At 41.6% G+C, this 14395-nt stretch overlaps 1 non-coding gene across 1 annotated transcript; it reads left to right on the top strand.

Annotated features, from left to right (window-relative positions):
- Positions 1-645: 645 nt before the first annotated feature.
- Trnas-aga lies at positions 646-720 on the top strand. The gene has a single exon. It is a non-coding gene; the product is annotated as a tRNA-Ser (tRNA).
- Positions 721-14395: the final 13675 nt, after the last annotated feature.

Here is a 14395-nt window from a genome sequence, read left to right as displayed (position 1 = left end):
TGTGGACCTAACAGCGGCCGACCGCGTTGTACGAAACAGGAACTGATCGTGTCGTCTCCCAGTGAGGCAAATGTGTAAGGCGTGTGGTGATTACTTTTGAATGGAACCATACAATGGTCCCGTTGTGGCGAGTGTTCGGTTTTCATCTGACTGGCCCTCATGAACAATCAGGCGGGACGAAACTTCCTGGCAGATTAAAACTGTGTGCCGGACCGAGACTCGAACTCGGGACCTTTGCCTTTTGCAGGCAAGTGCTCTACCAACTGAGCTACCCAAGCACAGGTTTGAAAGGTAGGAGACGAGGTACTCGCAGAAGTAAAGCTGTGAGGACGGGGTGTGAGTCGTGCTTGGGTAGCTCAGTTGGTAGTGCACTTGCCCGCGAAAGGCAAAGATCCCGAGTTCGAGTTTCGGTCCGGCACGCAGTTTTAATCTGCCAGGAAGTTTCATATCAGCGCACACTCCGCTGCAGAGTGAAAATCTCATTCTGGAAACATCCCCCAGGCTGTGGCTAAGCCATGTCTCCGCAATATCCTTTCTTTCAGGAGTGCTAGGTCTGCAAGGTTCGCAGGAGAGCTTCTGTAAGGTTCGGAAGGTAGGAGACGAGGTACTGGCAGACGTAAAGCTGTGAGGACGGGGCGTGAGTCGTGCTTGGGTAGCTCAGTTGGTAGAGCACTTGCCCGAGAAAGGCAAAGGTCCCGAGTTCGAGTCTCGGTCCGGCACACAGTTTTAATATGCCAGGAAGTTTCATATCAGCGCACACTCCGCTGCAGAGTGAAAATCTCATTCTGGAATCAGGCGGGATGCTGTTAACTGTCGCCTGTCCATTCAGCAAGATTCTCACTTGGCCAAAGCTTTTTAGAGGCGCGATACTTTGTTTTGACACACAACAATAGTACCCCATGGGCTCAGTCATTAGGCTGCGGTGATTTCTTTAAAAAAAAAAAAAGTGTGTGAAATCTCATGGGACTTAACTGCTAAGGTAATCAGTCCCTAAGCTTACACACTACTTACCCTAAATTATCCTAAGGACAAACACACACACCCATGCCCGAGGGAGGACTCGAACCTCGGCCGGGACTAGCCGCACAGTCCATGACTGCAGCGCCTTCGACAGCTCGGCTAATCGCGCGCGGCGATTTCTTTTACAGTGAAGCGCCAGAGAAACTGGTAAAGGCATGCATATTCAGATACAGGCAGAATATGGCGCTGCGGTCGGCAACGCCTGTATAAGACGACAAGTGTCTGGCGCAGTTGATAGGTCGGTTACTGCTGCTACAACGGCAAGTTATCAAGATTTAAGTGAGTTTGAACGTGGTGCTATAGTCAGCGCACGAGCAGTGGGACACAGCATCTCCGAGGTATCGATGAAGCGGGGATTTTTCCGTACGACCATTTCACGAATGTATCGTGAATATCAAGAATCCGGTAAAACATCACATCTCCGATATCGCTGCGGTGGGAAAAAGATCCTGCAAGAACGGGACCGACGACGACTGAAGAGAATGATTCAACGTGACAGAAGTGCAACCCTTGCGCAAATTGCTGTAGATTTCAATGCTGGGGCATCAACATGCGTCAGCGTGCGAACCATTCAACGAAACATCATCGATATGGGCTTTAGGAGCCGAACGCCCACTCGTGTACCCTTGATGACTACATGACGGAAAGGTTTACGCTTCGCCTGGACTCTTCAACACCGACATTGGACTGTTGATGACTGGAAACATGTTGCCTGGTTGGACGAGTCTCGTTCCAAATTGTATCGACCTGATGGACGTACACTGGTATGGGGACAACCTCATGAATCCATGGCCCTTGCGTGTCAGCAGAGGACTGTTCAAGCTGGTGAAGGCTCTGTAATGATGTGGGGCGTGTACACTAGGAGTGATATGGGACGCCTGATGTGTCTAGATACAACTTTGACTGATGAAACACACGCAATCATCCTGCCTGATCACATGCATCCATTCATGTCCATTGTGCCTTCCGACTTGGGCAATTCCGGCAAGAGAATGCGACACTCCATACGTCCACAATTGCTACAGAGTGTCTCCAGGAACACTCTTCTGAGTTTCAACACTTCCGCTGGCCACCAAACTCCCCAGACATGAACATTATTGAGCAGATTTGGGATGCCTTGCAACATGCTGTTCAGGAGAGATCCCCAGCCCCTCGTACTCTTACGGGTTTATGGACAGCCCTGCAGAACTCATGGTATCTCTTCCCTCCAGCGCTACTTCAGACATTAGTGTAGGCCATGCCACGTCATACTGCGGCACTTCTGGGTGCTCGCGGAGGCCCTACCCTATATTTGGCACGTGTACCAGTTTCCTTGGCTGTTCAGTGTAGATGCAGATCAGTGGTTTACGTATGTCACGTGACGTACTGTACTCTCACCCCCCACCTCCAAGCCTCTGCAACACAATGCAGACGTTTGCAAGAACTCAGCAATTTCTTAGGCTCACCACGAACGCCACTCATATCCTCAGTTTACACAAACGTAATGTCCAACGCTGTGGTGGGGCGGCTGGTTTAGAGATACTCTACCGTATCTTCCTTCGCCGTCGGCGTTGTTGTGGTTACCGTGAGACACCGTTATACCAAGAAGAAAGGCGCGTCGATCTTAGAGCATGAGATATGATGACCTTAAGCCATAGACAACACACAACGGTCACGGTAGCACCTGATTACAGAATGGCTGCAGTAGTTAAGATCTACGAACTATCCCCTGTTGACCAAGTCCCCAAAACTTAACTCGTAACGAGATCCCTTCAAAGCAAATTGTCATAACGATTGTCTATAAAGGCTTCGTACAACGAGAATAAATGTTACGGTTTATGGAATAATAACAGATACGACCAAATTGTCTTGTCTCTTCTGCTTTATTTAACATAACTTCGTTCACAGTTTCATTTCGCATTCACCACTCATTCACCGAAACCCTTTGATGAATAGTTTTGGTTGCATAACACCAACAGTCAATGATAATGATACAGCTTTCTCTTTTTTATAAATTGAAGCCCGCTCTCCGTGATATAATAAAAAAAACCGGTCTCAATACCGCGTGCCTCGTGAGACGCGAATAGACTTATCCTGGAATTGACCGCCCTGTAGGTGTACTCAATTTAATGACCACACTACACTGTCCGCTATTTCGCGTAACTGAATGTCCATTTGTTAGTCTGATTATACACTGTAGCTATTTAAAATTCGCCCCTATATTTTTCACAACGCACAAATAGCACTTCGTTACTGGTTTTCTTTTTTTCCTTCTAAGAGTAAACGGAAAAAAAAGACGCCGTATCATCGGCTTAGTCGATATAAAGCAAAACACCTTAATATGCCCAATTTTACCTCTTCTTAAAGGATCGGCTACCTTAATCATTAATTTATTACATGTTATTTCCAATAACGCTAAACAGGTATCGCCGTTATATTTTAATTGTATTCAAAAGCATGTTACTACTATTATGACCGACCAAATCGTAACAAATCGCGCGGCGTGCGTTTTTAACGATAACTTTACGCTATTCAAGTTCCGTTATAGCTGTCTTGACTCGTAATGTTACACGGCCCCCCAGACTGTGATGTCTTGAAGAGGGTTCCAGACAGAACAGGCTTATTTCTTTTTTTTTTTTGTGTGTACTGTGACAGGAGAGGGTATTTGTTTCGGCGAATACACTCACTCTCAGATTTACTCAACAAGTCAGTACATACATTCTACAATATTTAAGTTGAGTTAATGGGCCTAGACAAAATGCCCTTAGCTAAATTCCACATTTGTTTATAGGTTGTCTTAGAAGCCCTTCGCACTAATCACTTCATACTCACACCACATTTTTTTTTCTTGGATGAAGCCCTCAGTTCTTCAACCGACTGTGCAAGGCAGGGATCACAGCCGGGTTCGACGATTGGCATCCTAGGCCAAAACCCTTATCAGGCCACTTGTTTAACCAGAGAGGATTTGGTCCTTTTCTTTTCCTCTTAATTCCACTTTCAAATCATCAATCCTCGCCGTTCAGTGAGAGGATAAATCGTATTTCAGCATCGTCATTGTTGCTGATACCAAGAAGGTATCTCATGGAAATCATCGGTACATTCTTTAATTTTCTTTGTAAGTTAGTATAAGTACGTATTTATCCATTGGCGCTTTTATTTAGTCCACTGAGTGTAGTCTTGGTATCATTCAGTGTTTCTTGAATCTATATTTTGCTCATTATTGATAATACTTCTTCAGTTCTATGTGAGGGAACAAGCCTTTAATTACATCAGTATCACAATCTGCGAGGAGGTAGCTCCCTTCATGAGGTATTTTCACTATTTTATATGGACCTGTATATAAATATTGCCATTTCTTATTCAGTCTTTTCCTGGTTGATGCTTTTGGGTGATTTCTCAATAAAATTTCTTCCCCTACATCATATGTGACTACTTTCTTCACATTTTATCAAAACGGGTTTTTCTCAATTGTGCTTGATGCTTCAGGTTTCCGTAGACCTTCTTCATCATATCTTCTTTCTTGGTAATCTTTTGTTCTATTGCAGGTAATTTCTTCATCCATTCTGGCACAATACTTTCACCAAATACTATTTGGTTAGGTGAATAACCTGTAGATAAGTGTGGTAAGTCATTATACACTCTCTCAAATTCATAAATCCAATCGATCCATTTATAATGTTGTTTGGGTATGTACGTCCGTAAAAATCGGTTCAACTCTCGGAAGATTCTTTCAACTGGATTTCCACAAGGGTAAAATCTTGAGATGTAAATGTGCTGGATTCCTTGTTCTTTCATAGTGTCTCTCCATACTTTGCTTGTATGATAAGCAGCGTTGTCTGTCAAGATCATTATAGGTTTGCCAAGCTCAGTTATATAGTTGTTGATAAATTTGCGTAACATGGGTCGAACGTGGAGATTTTTCAAAGGATATAATTTCACATATTTTGAAAAGAGATCATAGAAAGCCAATACATATTTGAACCGTCCACGTGTCATGGGACATGGCCCACAGACGTCACATGACACCAACATTAAAGGTTGTTGTGGGATGATAGGATGTAATTCTATCTTCCGACAATAGTTTATGGGTTTCGCCTTCTGACATATTTTGCACTTCTTAATAATATTTGTAGCTATACGTCCCAAATTTGGATGATAGCAGTATTGTGCTATTTTGGCTGTACATTTAGCGGCACCAAAATGACCCCAATTCAAGTGAGTGTACCATACTAGTGATTCTAAATATTTATTTGGAACACAAACTTTCCAAACATCTTCTTCATCCTTCCTCCGATACAATATTCCGGATTTTAATTGATACTGTTCTTGAGAGTGACTTAGCGTTTTGCTTTCAGCAGCATGCCTAATGGCTTTCCACAACTTATCATCTTCTTGCAGTTGTGGAAGACTTCGAGATAGCTGTGAAATCTGCCTCTCACAATATTGCCTTGATAAATTCATGACTTTAAAGTCAATAGTCCGTTCTTCACACTCGTCAGCATTCTTTCTTTTCGGTAATCTTGAAAGAGCATCGGCTATGATGTTGTCTTTCCCTCTGATGTATTTGAGCGTAATATCATATTCTTGCAGTAGCAAGGCCCACCGGGTTAAACGTGAATGGAACATCCTTCCTGTTAAAATAAAAGATAAAGCTTTGTGGTCGCAGAATACAATGGTCTTCTTTCCATATACAAAACAGCGAAACTTTCTAAGGGACCAGACCACGGCCAGTACTTCCAATTCAGTAGTACAATATGCACGTTCACAGCTAGAGAGTGTTCTGCTGGCAAACCCAATTATTTTGATGGTACTGATATCTTCTGGATTGTCCATCTGGAAAAGAGTCGCACCCAATCCTGTTTCAGAAGCATCCACAGCAATATAAAAATCTTGATCAAGTCTCGGATGATGTAACAGTGGAGCATTAGTCAAAGCATTGCGGATGTTATCAAAAGCTTGCGTGCATTCGGAATTCCACTCCCACATGACATTTTTTCTTAACAGCCGTAACAAACAGTCTTGGCTTCCTAACTGATTGGGTAAAAATCGTCGAAAAAATGAAACTAAGCCGATAAATGACTTTAATTCCGTTCTATTCTTTGGACAAGCACATCTGTTAATCGCATCCATCTTTTTAGGATTTGGTTTTATCCCTTCAGGAGTGATTATATGTCCAAGAAATTTCAATTGGTTATGAGCAAACTTGGATTTGCTCAAATTTACAGTAACTCCGTATTCCAAAAATTTCGCAAAAACTCTTCTTAATAAGTCCAAATGTTCCTCCCAAGTTTCAGAAGCAATTAGCAAATCATCCACATATAAAGTAACTTCATTCAAAAGGTCTCTGCCCAGTACGGTATCTAATGCCGATATGAAAACACCACCGCTTATTTTCAACCCAAATGGCATGACAGTAAACTGGTAACTTCGGCCCAGAAAAACAAATGCAGTATATTTTCTAGATTCTTTCGATATTCTAGTCTGCCAATATGAACTACGCATATCCAAAGAAGTTAAGAAGCGGGCACCATAAAACTTTTGTACTAACTCTTCTAGGTTCTCCGGTCGCGTTTGTACAGGTATAATGATCTTATTGATCTCTCTGGCATCCAACACCAATCTGATGTCACCATTGGGTTTAATTACCGCCACAAGAGGGTTACAATATTCAGAATCTGAGGGCTCAATAACACCCCATTCTAACATTTTATTGATTTCCTTTCTGACTACTTCTTTCTTTGTCCATGGGATAGAATAGGAAGTACGACAAAAGGGTTTATGTGCATACGTCTTTATATGGTATTCAAAGTCTTTTATTATACCTGGACGTTTACTAAAAATTGACTGATATGCTTCCAACAAGTAGTACAGTTCATCCCTTTGGATAACAGATAAATATTCTGATTCTAACACCTTTTCCTGCAATGACATTTTATCCATCATTTCTTCAGAACATTCAATAAGGCATATATCATACACATTTTCATCATCAATACTGACATATTTTACCATTAGATTCATACACAATTGATTTGGAATTACTCGGCCCTTTCTCAGGGTAGTTGTCAAAACATTACCATTTGAATTAAATATACATTCACCTTTCTCTAAATTAATGATTGCACCGGTCTCACATAAAAAATCCAAACCCCAGATACATGGTACTGTCATTTTAGGAACAACCAGGAATGTACTTTCTATTTGAGCCCCCTGTATTGTAACGTCAACACGTACCTGTTTCACAACTTTTTGCATTTTTGCGCTGAACGCGCCAGACACGGTACATCCTGTAATAGGAAAAGTGGGCATTTTTACCCCTCGGCTTATCTGTTTTAAACAGTCCAACGTCATGACACTAATAGTTGCTCCAGTATCAATTAATATTTCAACATCAACATTATTTATACTTGTTGGAATTATTGCCTGTAAAATTTGTCCACATTTATTAGAAACTTCAGGTTTTTCTTCAATTAATTCATTCCTTATATCCTGATCATTATTGTACCTTAATACTCTCAGTTCAAATTGATGCCTGCCTTCCTTCTCCTTTCCAGTCATCCTAGGAAGGCATTTGGTGACTGGTATTAGTTTAATCTATCTCGTTGAGTCATCGGTGGGGGTTCATGAACTTCCACAATCCGTACAGTATGATCCGAGTTATGGTATTCACCCCGTCGCACATTGGAGGCTCCTTCGCCCATTGGTATAACTCCTTGTGCTGGATGAGGACTCGAGGCATTTGTTTCATCCTGCCGATGAACATTATGCTTCGAATTATCTTCCCAAGGTCGAATGCAATTGGGTTCATCACTTGGGTACCTGTTACTCTTATTAATATCACTACTATGCACATTCGCGTCACCACATCGAGGTTTACCTCTAGTACAGTAAGTATCTCTTCTATATTTATTATAATCATTGTTTTTATTGCAACCACAGGACGAAGATTGTCCACGCTCCTGTGATGCGGGTTTGACCTGGTTTTCGGTATTATTATTATCATACGTTAAATTATTATTATGATTATTCGTATTACTATGAGTGTGAGTCGACATTTGATTACTACTCATTTGTCTTGCGTCTTCCATAATCATATCTATAGAGTCAATCACCGACAAGAATTGTTCTACGTCGTGGTCAGGAACATTTATTAACTTTTCACGTATATTTATGGGCAACTTTCCCTTCAAAATTCTGATCACTTCCTTGTGAGAAATTGGATCACTCCAATAACGTGTCTTATTTATGTACTTTTCAAAATATTGCCTTAAAGTACTCCTTTTACTGTTAAAATACTCAGGTTGGTAAACCTCTTTTCTTAATTTCTCTTGTTTACTCGACGACCAGTATTTAGCCAAAAAAAGTTGCTCAAACTCAGCGCAAGTATGGCAACTTTCACTTACTTCGGCAGCCCATAATGCGGCTTCTCCGGTAATTTTGGATACTATAAATTGAAGTCGGTCGTGTTCTGACCAGCTACGCGGAAATATTGTTTTGAAATTATTGATAAAGATTTTCGGATGCAGGTTGTTCTTTTCAGTGGAGAATGTTGGGAATTGTCTACTTTTAAAAATGCTGTTCTCCACCTTTAAAGAAGACAAATATCCTCGCTGACCAAAAGAATCATCATCTTTACCAACCGAATCATCAACTTCCCAATGCAAATTTTCACCACAATTGTACTTCGTATTATCACATGTTCGGTTGTTTTTCGACCTATTCTCCGAACGTTCGTCCTCTGTCAACAAATTTTGTGATGACTTTCGTTCTAACTCCGCCAATTTATGATTGGTTTCCTTTTGCCATTTAGGTAACTCATCAACTATTTTCTCTTTTATTTTCTGAATTTCGCTAGTGCAGAGCTTAATTAATTCATCATTTCTACTTAGGTGCTCATTGATATTTTCATTTGGCTGGGATCCAATAGTAGTCTTGATCTTGTCTACAATTTCATTTCCTTTTATTTCTATCCATTCAGTTAGATCTTCGTCAAGTCTTTTAGTTTAATCTACTAAATACTTGTCAATCCCCTTACGAGCATCAGACTCAAACTCGACTATTTGTTTCGAAAGCTCTTCTATCTGTGCGCTAGCATTGAAACAGCTGCTTTCACACTTAACCATCCTATTGGACAGGCCATCATAACTCTTCGAAACTACCTCATATTTCTTTTCTACGTCATGAAGTTTTCCCATTAAATTATTATATTGCTTTTCTAAGGTGTTAGAAAACTCTACATCTAGTTCTCCAAATTTCGCATTTAATTGAGTCTCCCAGTCCGCCTTTAATTCTTTCTTAGTATTTTCCAGTTTATAATCAAAGGTGTTCAGTTTGCTTTCCAAAGAATCCATTTTAACTTCTAATGAACCAAATTTGGCCTCAAATTTTTCATTTAACTTTTGATTGTCCTCTTTTAATTGCTTATTATCTTTTTCTAGTGAACCAAGTCTTCCATTCATTACACCCATTTGAGTATTTATTGATACCAGCATATCAAACATTTTTTGATTAATATTTCCATTTTGAGGATAAACTTGCTGATCTACTTCCGAAACCTCAAGATCTTTATGTTCTCCCACGCTGCTTACCTTACTTATCATTGTATTTGAATCTCCTAACGGCTCTAAATCAACAACTGTATTATTATCTGTACATGTCTCCTGTCCCACATTGAGCTCATGGGATGCATCATCCCTTTCCTCTTCACTTTCCTCTCTCTCTCTACTTATTACTCTACTCAACTGCACATTATCATGTATTCTTTTCGTTCGTTTTGACATGATTATTCACTACCAAGACATACACTTATTTTCACTATATATTTATCTACCGAAATCACAAGTCTCAACTTCCCTTTTTTTTATAATTATACAGTTATTTTAATCATACCTGGTAGTATCGCTCACTTTTAGCGATTATTGAAGAATACCTCTTTCATTGGACAGACTCACTGGCTGCTACAATATTTTCCAACTCTAGGGTTCGTGAATCCGGATGACACTCGACTCGATGCAGCAATCCTCCTCGATCGAGCCGCACGTTGTGGCGCCACTTCTACCGTATCTTCCTTCGCCGTCGGCGTTGTCGTGGTTACCGTGAGACACCGTTATACCAAGAGGAAAGGCGCGTCGATCTTAGAGCATGAGATATGATGACCTTAAGCCATAGACAACACACAACGGTCACGGTAGCACCTGATTCCAGAATAGCTGCAGTAGTTAAGATCTACGAACTATCCCCTGTTGACCAGGTCCCCAAAACTTAACTCGTAACGAGATCCCTTCAAAGCAAATTGTCATAACGATTGTCTATAAAGGCTTCGTACAACGAGAATAAATGTTACGGTTTATGGAATAATAACAGATACGACCAAACTGTCTTGTCTCTTCTGCTTTATTTAACATAACTTCGTTCACAGTTTCATTTCGCACTCACCACTCATTCACCGAAACCCTTTGATGAACAGTTTTGGTTGCATAACACCAACAGTCAATGATAATGATACAGCTTTTCTCCTTTTTATAAATTGAAGCCCGCTCTCCGTGATATAATAAAAAAAAACGGTCTCAATACCGCGTGCCTCGTGAGACGCGAATAGACTTATCCTGGAATTGACCGCCCTGTAGGTGTACTCAATTTAATGACCACACTACACTGTCCGCTATTTCGCGTAACTGAATGTCCATTTGTTAGTCTGATTATACACTGTAGCTATTTAAAATTCGCCCCTATATTTTTCACAACGCACAAATAGCACTTCGTTACTGGTTTTCTTTTTTTTCTTCTAAGAGTAAACGGAAAAAAAAGACGCCGTATCATCGGCTTAGTCGATATAAAGCAAAACACCTTAATATGCCCAATTTCACCTCTTCTTATAAGATCGGCTACCTTAATCATTAATTTATTACATATTATTTCCAATAACGCTAAACAGGTATCGCCGTTATATTTTAATTGTATTCAAAAGCATGTTACTACTATTATGACCGACCAAATCATAACAAATCGCGCGGCGTGCGTTTTTAACGATAACTTTACGCTATTCAAGTTCCGTTATAGCTGTCTTGACTCGTCATGTTACAATACAAATTCACAGAGGATAAGTAAATATCATTTTGTTCCCCTCTTCTTCTTTCTCATTTTTCATTCAGCTGTATTTACTGATTTACCTGGTTTCACAGGCAAACGGTTTGTCGATTAGCTACCTTTAGCAGGTGGAACAGTCCCGTAAAACTAGTTGTGAGAAAATCGTGTACCAGCCTGCAGTTCACTGGAAGAATCGAAGAAAGCATAAATAACCAGTGCAATATGTGCCATACAGAACACACGTCTGACCGATTACTGACACCCAGACCTCCAGATGTCAGTCACTCAGATCGGTACCAAACGCTGTGCGTCGTTAGAGTATCAACCAAAACTCCGATTTAGTTCTTACTGTGTGCCGTCGTCCAGTAGAACGGACGTAAGCGTTAGGTAAAAAAGTAACACGGAGCACAGGTAAAGCACAACTGTGAAGAACGAATACGTATAGCTTCGGTGAGAAAGTACGTAGAGCGTCAAGTCATCGTAGCCAGGGTCCTGGGTTCATACCTCAATGACAATTTTTTTACTGTATTATGCGTAAAAGTGTCAATACTTCCGCACTTGGGGTGCAATTGTTTCTTTATTCTACTGTTCCGATTGTTTATGTTTATTCGGTTAAACTACAACTGCACTAGCTGCTTCATCACGGGTGGTGTCTGATCTGTTGCAGATGTCCGACAGAACACCACACCTATCTGTACAAATGTACCCTATAGGTTTGGTACTTCTCACGAAGCGAAAGCAGACTGCCAAAAGAACATTGCTATAAACTGGATATGTCGTTTTACATATCAGAAAATGTTCTCGCTTGTAACAATTTCAAGCGTAAACAGTTAAAACAAAATTTCACAAGCGGGATTTGAACGCGGGACCTTTAGTACTACGACTTCAGGCTCTACCAACTCACCGATGTGATATCTGTATGACCAACACTCACAGACACGCTTTTCCTGTGTTCCATAGTTCTGGTGTTACTTTTAATTACCGTTTACACACGTTCTACTGGACGACAGCACACAGCACGGACTAAATCGGTGTTTTGGTTGATACTCTATCTACATACAACGTTTGGCACCGATCCGAGTGTCTGAGATCTGGAGGTCTGGGTGTGAGCTTTGTTCGTTACTGCAGGCAGCCTTAATAGAGGAGATGGATCAGCTCGAAATTGGAACGCCATGTTCGTCACGGGGTCGATAATTACGAAGGTGGTTTAATTACTCTGGAAAGATGCTAAATGATATGTTTGTTTCGTAAACAACTCACTTCTCGACATAGCCTCCTCTGAGGGAGATACACTTGGCGCAGCCATCCTCCAGCTTTTTCATCCCTTCGAAAAAATAGGTTCTGCCGAACTCCGCAAAGTGCTCCTTGACTGTAACTATCACATCCACATTTGATGAAAATTTTTTCCCAGCAAGCCAAAGTTCCGAGTGAGGGAACAGGAAGAAGTCACTTGGGGCTAAATGAGTTGAATATGGTGGATGAGGAACCAGTTCAAAGCTCAATCCATGCACTTTCGCCGGTGTTACCACTGAGGTGCGGGATGGTGCATTATCCTGGTGAAAGATTACTTTTTTGCGTGCCGGCCTTCGTCTTTTTTCATCCAACACAAGCTGCAAACAATCCAACAATGAAGCATAATAGGCTACAGGAGTGTTTCTGTCTTTTTCCAAGCAATCTACGAGGATCATTCCTTGGGAGTTCTGTAAAACAGCGGCCATCACCTTACCAACCTAAGAAATGTGTTGTCTTGTTCGGCGCCCTTTCGCCAGATTTGTCCATTGTTTTGACTGTCGTTTTGGCCTTGGTGTGTGAAGATGGATCCAGGTTTCATCAACCATCGCAAATAGGCGCAAAAAGTCTTAAAGATTGCTATTAAACTTCGCTAGAGATCATGCTGACATGTTGTGCCGGATGCTCTTTTGGTTGACCTTAAGCAGTCGCGGCACTCACCACGCACACAGCTTCTTCACCGCCATTTCTCCATCTGCGGTATTGTGCACTAGCTCAGTTGACATGCCTACAGACTTAGCAGTCTCACAAATTATTATTCGGTGGTCTTGCGTTACCATATCATGGATTTTGTCAATGGTTTCCTATGTAGTGACCTCAACTGGACTGCCAGAAGGTGCTTCGTCTTTGGTGCTTGTCCGACAAAGGTTAAATTCATTAATTCAAAAGTAAATGGTCTTCAGTGATGGTGCAGAAACAGCGTGAACTTCTTATAAATCTGTTTTGATTTGTGCGGCAATCCAAACCTCCAAATGAAAATGTTTCATTACGGCAGGACACTCGGTTTTCTTCTGTTTCAATCGCAGTGAATACAATGAATAATTCAGACAGCTGCAACAATGAAGTGAACGCTGTGCATTGTTGAAATTCTTCATGTGCTCCTTGGAGTAATCAAGCTTATCATCCATGAAGGCACAATAAAAACGTTCTGTTCTTTCATGGAAATATACGAGACTTATGTAACCACCCCCGTAACCGCGTCCGAAGCTCGTGGTCGTGCGGTAGCGTTCTCGCTTCCCACGCCCGGGTTCCCGGGTTCGATTCCCGGCGGGTTCAGGGATTTTCTCTGCCTCGTGATGACTGGGTGTTGTGTGCTGTCCTTAGGTTAGTTAGGTTTAAGTAGTTCTAGGGGACTGATGACCTCAGATGTTAAGTCCCATAGAGGTCAGAGCCATTCGAACCCCGTAACCGCGAGACCTCCACGGGGACGTCCATCCAACTAGAGCGACACATGCTACTGGGCGCTGTAAATCACTGTGAGAGGTTCGCTGTCGAAATTTCGGGAGCGTCCTCACCTACAAGAATGAGGCAACGTATCACTTCCTCGGTAACACATCTCGGGAAATGAACACGAGACGAAAATCAGAGGAAGCGCAGCTCACACGAAGGCTTACCGACAGTCGCTCTTCCCTCCCTCCAGTCGCCGAGTGGAGCAGGAAACGATGGGAATACCAGAAGTACCCCCCGCCACACTTCATTAGATCTGTTGTAGAGTATAGATGTGGAGGCGGTGGACAGGAATCAGACCAAAACCGCTGTCTGTGTCACCACCTGATAAAGGGCATGGCAAAACTGATGCTCATTTATTAACTCAAGCGCAAACACATCCGCTTTACTACTACCTGTCGCTACGATGATAATTATACTGATCGATAATACCTAAACTATGGGGAGTGGTCAATAAGAAATGCAACACATGTTTTATGAAAGTAGGTCTGTTTTATTCGCGATTTCAATACACCTTTGTTATTCCCCACTCTTTTGGCTACAAAAGCCTATTGTTCAAAATAATCTCCATTCA

The sequence above is a fragment of the Schistocerca americana genome, chromosome 3 (assembly GCF_021461395.2).
Source record: "Schistocerca americana isolate TAMUIC-IGC-003095 chromosome 3, iqSchAmer2.1, whole genome shotgun sequence".
NCBI classification, from domain to species: Eukaryota; Metazoa; Arthropoda; class Insecta; order Orthoptera; family Acrididae; genus Schistocerca; species Schistocerca americana.
This window is presented reverse-complemented; position numbering and strand designations above follow the sequence as displayed.